The following is a 12,500-nucleotide window of genomic DNA, read 5'->3' as shown; positions in this document are numbered from 1 at the left end:
AAAGACATGGGTGATACAATTGAGAAAACTATATGGTGATCCTATCAGCGTTAAGGAAAGAATGACCTATAGGTAGAAGGAAACACTAAGTGATTGAATTTGGTGATTTTGGCTAGATATAAACTGTTATTCAGTTCTTGGCTTTTGTGCACTGATGTACTGTAATTTGTCTCTCAGAAGCAATAAAATAAATGTCGGATTATTCAATAAAAAAAGTAAAGGTTCCTTATTCTCTGAGCGTTATGATATTGTGGAACTTACAGCTAATCTGGGGTATGCTTTATGTTTTCGAATATCTCTGTCATGTTTGAGCCTTCAGATAAGACCTAAGAAAAACGAAGAGTCACAATAATCCGTGGATCATTAAAATGGAAAAAAAAGTTTAAGATTACTTCTAAACATCAAGAAAATTCAGTAGGGCCAAGTAATCTCACTTTAGTTACTTTTTATTTTACTGTGTTTATGCAAAACTGTCGATCATTTTTCGGAGCATGTGATAAATATTAAAAATTTCTTATGGAATAGTACTAGAACCTTATAAATGAAATTGTTAGCAAACTTAACGTTAAATATGTTGAACTTTTTATATTATAAATAATCTTTTTAAATTTTATATTTATAAACAGAAAAATACTTGTCCGCATGTGCTAATCAATTCATAACATTGCTACTTTTATTCAAACCTGTATGCCTTTGGAATTTAAACTGTTAACCCGGGTGATTAACCCAGGAGATTTTGTGATATCTACTAACGCTGGATATGCAATTTAGATTTTTGTTAAATAATTGAATCACGATGTTCATGAAATATCTGTGCTCCGAACATAAACTAACATAAGCTGTTCAGTAATCTTTCTGAATAAATTTCCAGGCTGACTAATTTATAATTTATTACATAACTTAAATGGGATCTGCTATACACATCTTTTGGTATTATCAGGAGACTTCTTTATAGCTGCCTATTTCGACCGAATTACTTAGCTATTAAAAGTGATATCCGTGACGCTACTAATGAAAGCGATTCGAAGTATCCCAACTTGTTGTGGATTAAATGTGATTTGACATCAGAGCCAGGGTTCACTCTCCTCGTTCGATGCAGTTAATATTTCCGATAATGTCGAAAACTATGCGCTCTGAACAAAGCAAGATTAATCTGAACCAGTATGACGCAGTATGTTGGAGTAAAATATTTAGACAGTGTGAGAGAAAGAAAGACTAACCTGAACTTATGAAGGAATATCAGTTGAGTATAAAGTTGAGAGAGAGAGAGAGAGAGAGAGAGTGAGAGAGAGAGAGAGAGAGAGAGAGACATGATAGTAAGTTGAGGGAAAGCAGTATTCCAGAGTCAGTGGGTAAATTTACTTACAAACTAAAATCATGCGGTTGTTTCAAATGCTTTAAACTTACGGACTGGGAAAATCCGAGTCTAGCCTGTAAGTGAAGGTCCAATTGAAGACATTTTCGTAGTTTTTGAGGTTAGTGTACACATGCATCGGCGATTCTAGAAGCCAAAATACGTATCTAGTATGCGGTGACCTGTTCTCAAAGAAAAAATATTACGGAGATTTTATCCCAATAAAACCTCGCTTCTTTCATTTTCATCCCATACAAGATTAATTTTTGAAATATTATAAATTCACATTTAAATAATGTTTTAATTATTGCATTACAATGTTCTCAAAACAGATGGTTTCAGCACTAAATTCGATAGTTTTCTCGAATACTAAACCATGTCTTCTCACCTCCGCTATACAGAAAAATTTCGCATGGTATCATTTGTCATATTATTAGCAGCTTGATACTGGAAGACTATTTGAAATGTAATTAACGGTAACGTTTATGTAGCAGAGATTTCCGAGATACCCAGTTAACCCTCTGATGGTTTACCATGAAACTTCGCGAGTTATCGCCTTTAGGGCGCCTTACCAGTATCTAGAATGACATTGTCATGCACCATAATCTTACTGTACTTCATTCTGAGCAAATGGAAATAGATTTGCTTCTATTAGGTCTCTTAAGAAAATAGGAAAAAAGAAACTTACAAAGAAATGTGTTCCTCCTTTACATTTACAGGTTTTCGACAACACAAAATATGACATCTGATATCAAAATTCATATTAATCCTAAATTCCAACGCTCGGTACTTAAAAGGTTCAGTTATAACATAATGCAATATAAAAAACTATATTGATTTACTATTTAAAAATGATTACGAAAAATGAATGTTTGTTGCTCTCCTCTTGAAAAACAAACTATAGGTTGCTCCTAATGCTTAGAAGGTTGCTCACCTCTGCCAGTGGGGTATGTAATGTATGTATGTAGGGATTTTTAGTTTCCAAAACATATTGAACATTTCGTGCATATACTGTTTTTAGGTGTAACAAAAACTAATTAATTCTAGGGCAACATCTCCCTTCCACCCGCCAAGCCTTTGTCCTTTCACAAGTGTTTCGGTCTAAAACATTGAGCGTCTCCACAATTAGTGTTTGCTTTTGATAATTTATTACCAAGAATATAAAAAAAGCTTCCTTTTATGAAACGCTAGACTAAAACCAGTCGACCAATTGGTCAACAGTAAGCCAAAGTAAACCATTATAATTTGCTTGGCTGGCAAAGTGAAGAGGGAAGTTAAAGTGCAAAATCCTGCCATCTACGCGTGATGTTGTCCTGGAAGAACGGGAATCATTCACGTCTCCCATTTCGATTTTTCTTAATAACCATGAAACTTATACTCTGTTGACAATTTCACTGCCTCAAAATGGCTTTGAATACACGTTTTATATTTTCTTCTTGAGGATAAAAGACTGAAAAACTAACATATGAAATGAAATTGCGTTTCACATGCTACTCATAATGGCTGATTGAATAAAACAAGGAGTGATAGTGATTGCACATGTTTCGATGATAATGAATAACTAAAAATGAAAGCCTGAAGTAAATTTGTTCACGATATACGATTATTAATAACACTGAAAACATGAAGGAACAGGATTTTTAATAAATGGCTGATAGTGAAACTAAAATTGAACTGAAAAGGCTTTCCATACACTACTGATGATGGCTAAAAAAAATGAAATCCAAGACTTCCTCAATGACTCCTACCTCTTCAAAGGGAAAGACTTGTCCTTTGACCTGACGTGCCAGATCACTGCATCAACCTCCTCCGGGGAAAACAAGTTTCGGTCCGCTGTCGCGAAGCACGAACTGACAGGACATTTTGCCATTGTGAAAGCTTCGTGGCCATAACCAAAGAAGAAGGATTTGTCACCAAAAACCTGTTACCGTGTTAAAAATGAGCACAGATAACTGATCAGTATATGAGAGGCTGGATGATGACGGCCATGCCACGGCATGTATAAAGACTGCTGGAGAAAATCCGATTTTGAGACAATGAATTAAAAAAAAGAATCATGCATGGACTAAAAAATTAGTCAACAATGCAAAAGAGCAATGACTCTCAGACTAAGAATAATATCACAATTTTTGAAAGAAAATTTTATTTTTTCTAACTACACAAACCTGTGGTCCTTTACAATAGGAATATGCTTAAGGCGAAGCTGGACTGGCCGCTGAATTCTTAACAAGGCAGTTAGGTAGTTACCTGCCTGTCCGGTCATTGGTAGTCCCTCCGACCGGACGTAGACATTCCAATTTGCTCTAGCCCAGGTAGCAGACTGAGGGGTGGCATGAGGTGGGCAGTTAGTGTAAAGGACCTCAGGTTTATATGGTTAGGAAAAATACAATTTACTTTCAAAAATTGTGATTTGTTCCTACATGATATACAAACCCTCGGTCCTTTACAATAGGAAGACTCACTGATAGGAGGGTGGGGTCTGAGTGATCTCCAGTGAACTGACTGGAGGTTCCGCCTACCTGCGATTTCCTTCCTGGTCATAAGATCTAGGAAGGGAATCCAGCCACTGACTACTGATCAGAGTTAAGAACTGCAAGATCATAGTCAGTCTTCTGGGCTTACTCATAAGGGAGAGACTACGTGTCCCCCGTAAGAGAAAGCTAAGAACCATATGTCGGAGACTAAGGCAAATGCCAGTTATGAGTTTGTCTTATGTCCAGATGCCTCTTCCCTGCCTTGTGAAGGGAATGGGTGGGAGTTACTCCTATGAACTAATCAAGAAAATAGGTAGGTTACTAAGGAGTGTCATACCTGCACCAATCACTCGGTTCAGCATGTGACGGTCCATATACTATCCCCCCCAAAGGGAGAGAGTAGGATGAAAGAGAGGAAAGGGGGAACCAGTCACTCCCTAATCAGCTCAGTTATACCATACAAGGCGAGATGGGTAAGATACACTACTTATCGAGTAGCCACCACTGGTCCCAAGGAAAAGTGTCCAGGGGCCTGTGGGTAACATCCCGAACCGACATGTTCTATGGAACGTAAGGTAAGTGTGCCATTGTCATCTTGAAGTCATCAGATACTGAAGACTAAGCTTGTCTACCATTACATTCCTCTTGTCTGGAATGCAACTGGTTAAGTGCCCAATCGAGTGTGCTGTTGCTCACTCAATCACCTGCACTGTCAAGGAGAACCTCGGGAGAGGCAAGTCTTTCTCTTATTGACGTGTGCCACTATTGTAGTGTTGATCATCAACGCTACAGAGTGTCTCATCCCCATGTCCCGAAACTCTTGTAGAACCAGGAAGGCAACGTTGAGTTTCAGGACGCTGATGAAAAGGTGTTCATCTTGAAGTTCCTGTACTTCTGCAACTTTTCTCGGTTTGTGTCTCTTCCTTGGTCTATGCCTCCGACTCTCCAGGGGCAGCAGTCGAAGCCTGACGATGAGACATAGCCAAACAGATCATTCCTGTCGAGACTGGAACCATCTTACTGTCTACCGGAACATGCTGGTACTAGAGTTCGAGTAGGACTCATGTACTTGCCTGCAGGTAGTAGCAAGTCCTCTGCTTGAGCTTGAAATCGAACCTCTCACAGTTATCAGGATCTTCAGATCCCAGAGGCACTCAAGGAGTCGATTTCCGTCCGGTGAAAAACCATGAACGGGAGTTCACTTGGACCAAGTAAACGTTGGGATACCTCAAAGACATATCCCATGCAAATGTGCTAAAGCTGAGACCAGGTCGAACACTCGTGACACCTGTGAAGCGGTCGAGAGCCCAACCCGGTGTGTTGTGTGAGAAGTAGAAGGAATGAGAGAGGGGCATCGAATGCTTTCATTCCCTCTAACAGTGCTGTTGTCAGGGGGAATGAGCCATGATCTCATGTCTACCCTCTTTAAGTTCGATTCCCCTGCTCTATCCCCATGTCACTGGCATGGAAAGGACAGAATCCCTCATTGGCTGTGGATGTATGTCCTCCCTTAGGAGATTGTACATTTGGAGATTCTCATGAACGAGATTCCAACACGGTCTCCATCCCTTGAGCAGAGCCCATGGGAACAGAGATTGGAGAACGAACCTTGGTTCGGGCTCCAGAGGCATCTCTGCCCCAAGATCCCGATCGCTAAGGAGAGAAGAGAAACTCGGTTCCTACTTCCGGAGAAGTCGGAAGGCCGATGAGAGCAAGAATCTAGGCAGTAGGCTGAAGCCAGGTAGGAGAGTCCCACCTCCGGACAGGTATAGACTCCCGAACGCTGAGTTTTCCTCCAGGACAATTACCGAAAAGGAAGCAACAACTCTAGTCACTTGTGACGAATCACAAGTCTAGGTCGGAGACTGCCTGAAGTGTCGCTATTTCCTGTTGAGAGAGATTCTCTAGCTCGTCAGGTATGTAAAGACACACCTGGACCCAGGGAAACTGGGTCCCGGTTACCTGGCTGTCGACGGGGGCTTCTACAGGACCGCGTGTTAGCAGGACTGGAAGAAGGACTTGCAGTAGCGCTGGGCTCCTGCAGTCAGCAGCGCTGCTTCCCATCCAGGTAGATCATGTACCGACTCACAGACCCCAAAAGATTCAAGGCAGGAGGGACAATCTCCTGAAGAGGATGTCATGGCTGCTTCTGCAAGATCATTGTGCTGATGGATCAGTGCAATGATCTCTGCAAACATCCTCTGCATTTCGGGGGTGTCCGAATCACTTGGTAAAGGCCCAAGTTCCTCTAGGGATCGGTCTTCCCGATCTCCTCTTCCAACAGGAGGAACCAAGCCAGACCCCTGCGATCCATGCTCAATGACTTTGGCGTACGATTGTTGGGGTCCTAAGACTCCTCCTAGCAGTTGTATTGCCGGGTAGGGTGAGCCATACCTTGTACCAACCCGCGGTAGTGACAAGGACGTGGGTCTAGGAGACCGTGAACGTACCAATGATGCAGACTCCTGAGGAGACTGCAACTCTTCTCTTCGCTCTGAAGCAGTGCTGGTAACAGCGCTGGTAGCAGAACTGGCAGCAGCTATGGTAGCAAGATTGACAGCAGTGCTGGTAGCAGGACTGACAGCAGCGCTGGTAGCAGTACCAACAGCAGTGCTGGTGGGAAACGTAGTCTTCTCCCGAGCAGCGCTGGTGCTCACAGAGACCCAGTTCCCCACCTGCTGAGAAGAGAACATGCATCCCCTCAGACACGTCCCAGTGCTCTTCAGGGCCAAAGCCCCTGATGAAGAGGACTGAACAGGGGACCACTTGTCCTTCTCTTCCGTTGCTCCTTCAGACATGGGAGGCACAACGGTCATGGTTCCTGACGAAGAACCAGTCTTGGTCTTTGCAGGAGGGTTTGAGCCGCAGCTTGGTCTCTTCTCTCCCCCCTTTGGAAGGCAGCACACTCGGAGTTACTCGCTAACGAGACACCGACACGGCTCTGGTTCCTTCGGCATCACTATCAGAACTCGGACTTGGAGTGCGAACAGTAGTTCGTTCTCCAGAGGCTGCCGAGGTTCTGGCCTCAGCAGGCAGAGCCTCAGTTCCCTTTCCCAAAGGAGAGGGAGATCCAACGAGAGAGCCAACTGCCTTCTTCCTGGAGGAGGAGTGCAGACCCTTAGAAGTTTTGGCATGAGACTTCTTAGGAGGGGGGAGAGATGATCTTCTCCTTCTTAGGTCGTGCGACCTTCGGAGGAAAAGGGGAAGAGGAGGCAGGTGAAGACAATGACAATGGTGATAAAAGAATTCGAGAGTTGAATCATATACCTTCTCTCCCATTTGCAGTTCTGCTGCCTGGGGAGAGAGCTAAGCCCTTGCACAAATTTATGGTGGCGACAAGTGCGTGAGTTCAGGAGAGCGCAATCGTATAGGTGATACGAGCTCCTGAGAAGAACATGGTCTTCTCCCCACGCTGTATGGTAGCAGCGCTGGTAGGTGCCGATTTCATACGAGCCAGCTGCTTTCCTCCCAAAGGAGAAATCCAGACCCCTAGAAGTCTCGCACGAGACCTCTAGGGGGAAGGCTCCTAAGTCTCCGTTCCCGCTCCTGAGGAGAGCCAGCTGCTTTCCTCCCGAAGGAGGAATGCAGACCCCTCGAAGTCTCGCCTCAGATCTCTCATGGGAAGGGTCCTGAGTCTTGTGCTCCTAGAGGCAGAGTTTCAGTTTCCGCTCCCAAGGGAGTTGGAGAGCCGACGACTGAGCAAGCTGCTTTCCTCCCAAAGGAGGAATGCAGACCCCTTGAAGTCTCGCACGAGACCTAGGGGGAAGGCACCTGAGTCTCGTGACCCTAAAGGCAGTGTCTCGGTTCCTGCTCCCAAGGAAGTGGGAAAGCTGGCGACAGAGCCAGGTGCTTTCCTCCCGAAGGAGGAATGCAGACATCTCGAAGTCTCGCACAAGACTGTCGCGGGAAGGCACCCGAGTGTCATGACCCTAAAGGCAGTGTCTCGGTTCCCGCTCCCAAGGGAGTGGGAAAGCCGACGACACAGCCAGATGCTTACCTCCCGAAGGAGGAATGCAGACCCCTCAAAGTCTCGCACAAGACCTCTAGGGGGAAGGCACCTGAGTCTCGTGACCCTAGAGGCAGAGTCTCGGTTCACGCTCCCAAAGGAGTGGGAGAGCTGATGAGCGAGCCAGCTGCTTTCCTCCCTAAGGAGGAATTCAGACCCCTCGAAGTCTTGTACGAGACCTCTTGGGGGAAGACCCCTGAGTCTCATGCCCCTAGAGGCAGAGTCTCAGTTCACGCTCCCAAAGGAGTGGGAGAGCTGATGAGCGAGCCAGCTGCTTTCCTCCCTAAGGAGGAATTCAGACCCCTCGAAGTCTTGTACGAGACCTCTTGGGGGAAGGCACCTGAGTCTCATGCTCCTAGAGGCTGAGTCCCGGTTCACACTCCCAAGGGAGTGGGAGAGTTGATGACCGAGCCAGCTGCTTTCCTCCCTAAGGAGGAATGTATGCCCATCAAAGCTCGCACGAAACCTCTTGGGGGAGGCACCCAAGTCTCGTGCCCCTAGAGGCAAAGTCTCAGTTCACGCTCCCAAGGGAGTGGGAGAGCTGATGACCGAGCCAGCTGCTTTCCTCCCGAAGGAGGAATGCAGACCCCTCAAAGTCTCGCACAAGACCTCTAGGGGGAAGGCACCTGAGTCTTGTGACCCTAGAGGCAGAGTATCGGTTTCCGCTTCCAAGGGAGTGGTAGAGCCGACGACAGAGCCAGCTGCTTTCATCCCATAGGAGGAATGCAGACCCCTCAAAATCACGCACGACACCTTTCAGGTGAAGGCTCCCGAGTCTTGTGCCCCTAGGGGCAGAGTCTTGGTTCCTGCTCCCAAGGGAGTGGTAGAGCCGACGACCAAGCCAGCTGCTTTCCTCCCGAAGTAGGAAAGCAGACCCCTCGAAGTCTCACAGAAGACCTCTCGGGGGAAGGCTCCTAAGTTTCGTGCTCCTAGAGGCAGTCTCGGTTCCCGCGTCCAAGGGAGTTGGAAAGCCGACGATGAATGCCGGCCCCACGAAGGCTCATGAAGGCTATCATCCGCTTCTCAGTCTCCCACCTATGAAGGGGAGGGAGAGGAGAAGGCAGATGACGATGAGGAAACAGATGAAGAGGAGATCCAGAAAGGCGTCGTCGCCTCCGTCTTCGACCCCATCCTCGACAGCCTCTGCGGGATTTTAGTCAGAGCCGTCCTCTAGCCCGGAGGCTGGAGCAGCAGCAATGCCAGGAACAGGTCCGTGAGTGGGAGCTGGTCAGGGAACAGAAGCCGAGCTGGATGATGCTGGTCCTGCAATTACACACCTGGCAGTATGGCAGGAACCCAATGGGTGAGGCGAGGCAATCGACCAGGATCTAGTTGACGCGATCTGCGCTGCCACACTGTCACGAGTCCCAGGGAAGACCAAGAAGGGGGAAGAGCAGCGCTTCAGGACCGGGTTCTATCCTCCAAACGGTCTTTTCCTTTAATAGAAATTCACTCACTGCATGCATACCAAATACAAGTCTGAAAGTAATCATATTATGCTAAACAAAAATCACACACACGCTCCCGGCGACGATGACCAAGGGCGTGAGTTAAAACATCCATGTACTTTGTACTTACCCCATTAACAAAAGAGTACATTTACTCTCCCGGTAACGACAGGCGAGGGCGTAAAGATAGATAAAACACAAGAAAAGACACGGTCATGCCGCATCTCGTACCCCCATTGGGGTTGGGGTGGGGGGGGACAGGTACAAGGTTATACAGAATGCATGATTAGTTATCGTAACGCAATATCACAACAACGAAAACGTATAAGGCAGTTGCAATTCATGGATTTGCCTTCAGTATATCACAAACACATTATCGCAACAACAATAATAATCCACAATAATAAACAACAAAGAAAATCCCACCGGGATTAGAAGAAAATAGCATCAAACAGTCATGCAGAGAGCGATGGAGACACGTCTACTCACGACGGCAGCCAAAAGCAAATTGGAATGTCTACGTCCGGTCGGAGGGACTACCAACGACCGGACCTTGTTAAGAATTCAGCGCCCCGTCCGGCTTCGCCTTAAGCATATTCCTATTGTAAAGGGTCGAGGGTTTGTATATCGTGTAGGAACAAATACGAATTTTACCACAAAAAGGTATGAACAGAAACATTTTAACAAATTACCCTCATAAACAAAGAATATTATCAAGAACTATATCACATACTTCATCAGTAAATGAAAATACGTTGTAAACAGTTTTCTTTAAAAAGATGAACGAATGCACTCACGTCATTCCAAAAGAGTATTTTCTTAAGAGGAGTTTTTCCCTTTTCTAAAGAATCCTTAGTCATCTTCTTATCCAGCAAAACTTGTGGTGGTGCCTTTTCAAAGTTCGATGTGTTTATTTCCTCAAATGGTAAAAATGAATCACCAATCCCTCTCAGAGGAATCAAGTGACTCTCTGTCCCGCTGGAAGTCTCACGATTCGTCGTATTCCATTTGAAATATCCATTCATGAGTCGCTCTAATAGTAAGTCCGGGAACAATTTGAAGGAAACCGCTGATCCATTCTCAGTTGCATTATTACTGTGGCAGAAAAAAATGAGATTCTTATATTATCCATTCAACTAAAATTCTCCGTCATTCAATGTTTGCTATTTTGTAAGTGTCAGAAAGTAGGAATATTGTAACTCGTTGACAGCTCCTATACGACAATTAGTATATATGTATTATAGGGAGCACTGAAAGTAAGTCACTTCGACCTGATGAAATGCTCCGACAGTCATGGTGTATTTAAGCAAAGTCCGGGTGCGATAAACACAAGTCCGTACATACGTGGATGCGCCAGCTGAGCCGGGATCGTGTCATGTGATTTCTATGTCATAAGGGAGTGGCAAAAGAAGATTCTACGTAGAACTATGAGTACATACATATGTATTAGTATCCAAAGAGGTCATTAGGACGCAATATAATGAGGTGCCCAGCAAAAGTAGATTATTCTGGCAGTAAACTATGTTAGCGAGAAGTCTGCCTGTCAAGGCGCGGAATTTGCAAGTAAAGGTAAGATCTCTTGGTGTTTGAATGATGGGACACTATCATTTCCATCTTTTTACTGAACAATTTCCATATACGCTGTCTGAAAGCCAAACATATCTGTGAGTGATTGAGAGACGAGTTCTCCTCTTTTTCGTTTTGCTTTGGCTTTTACATTTTTTTTTACCATATATGCAGCTGTTTTTTTTATTATTATTATTTCTAAGAGATGTGTCATTTGTTTTTTCTTCAGATGTATTTCTGGTCACGTGAAAAGGGAAGTTTTTTTGACAGATAGCTATGACTCCGGTCATAACAGATTTTGACATTTTATTAGGATATTTCATATGAAAAGATATTCAATTTTCCGTTTACTTATTTGCTAGTAGTAAGGACAGTCATGACCTAACCTTCTTTCATTATTTTTTAGTCACGTTAACTTTGATAGATCACGAGTTTCGCTTAGCCTTAGATCATTTATACTGTAACTATTCCCGATGGAGACTGACGCACAGAAGCTACATTGATTGCGAGTAAAGTGAACCAAAAAAGTTGCAAAAGATACTGAGACAAGAGTCAATACCTGAAGGCTGCTGCACCTAAGGTTTTACTTATACAGACTGACTACACACTTCGCATATCAGTAGGTTCTGCTCGACTTCCCGACCTGAATGAACTCAAGCGACTCTATGACCGAACGCACGTAGCGCTCTCGCGAGCCGTACGAACGTTTTATCTCGATGTAAGATAGAAATTCATTTCTGTTGCACGCGTGATAATGTGTTGATTTCCATTGCCTTCAATAATATAGATAACAAAAAAAACTTTGAACTTACAAAAATAATCTGGTCGATGCTGCAAGTGATCTGGTCTCGTCTATGTATAGCAATAGCAATACCAAAAATATTCCAGTGAACGCCACAACCACAAAAAGTTTCTGTAAGAAAGAACAGATAACTTAAAAAATTTTGATATAACGAGAGAGAGAGAGAGAGAGAGAGAGAGAGAGAGAGAGAGAGAGAGAGAGAGAGAGAGAGAAATGTCAGTGGTAGGTCTTCCATTGTATTATTTTTCTTATAGCAAGTAACTAGTGTTCCACATTCACGGAAGACTTCAATAAGAAATATGTGATATTTATTATCGTAACCATCATACTCACCGTATATTGTTTCATAGTTTGAAATCTGAGACGAGTTCTTAGTCAAATCAACCCCAAGCCTGTTGAGCGAGAAAAGTAAAGGATTCTTTATACTTATATAGTATTCCCACTAATTCTTCAATTTGCAGAATACTTCAAACTTTCACTTGGCCCATATCAGAAACTTTGCATTTCTTTTGCCGCAATTGCCTATTGATGAGACTGGACTAATATTCCATGCCTCTTTGGATTTTATTGTTGCTTATAGGGGCATTTATTAACTCGTTTGTTACTTTGTATAAATGATTATTCAATTACTCTTGTAGCAACTTTTAATCTTTTACACATGGGCATTCTATTTTATGGAAGCTTGTATTGTTAGAATGGCCTCAGTGACTTAGTTTTGTAAGAAGACATCCTACCAACAGACTTGTTGCCATACAAAGTCTAGTTTACCCCCACTGTATACATAGAATAAATGAACCTTGAAACAAGAGACCAAGGCTTCCTAACGCAAAAATAAATGATAATAATAATA

General features: G+C 43.9%; 1 pseudogene; it reads right to left on the bottom strand.

The window, feature by feature from the left end:
- Positions 1 to 12,500, bottom strand: part of LOC135205969 (alpha-(1,3)-fucosyltransferase C-like) — a 28,811-nt pseudogene that overhangs the window by 14,798 nt on the left and 1,513 nt on the right.

The sequence above is a fragment of the Macrobrachium nipponense genome, chromosome 29 (genome assembly GCF_015104395.2).
Source record: "Macrobrachium nipponense isolate FS-2020 chromosome 29, ASM1510439v2, whole genome shotgun sequence".
In the NCBI taxonomy this organism is placed as follows: Eukaryota; Metazoa; Arthropoda; class Malacostraca; order Decapoda; family Palaemonidae; genus Macrobrachium; species Macrobrachium nipponense.
This window is presented reverse-complemented; position numbering and strand designations above follow the sequence as displayed.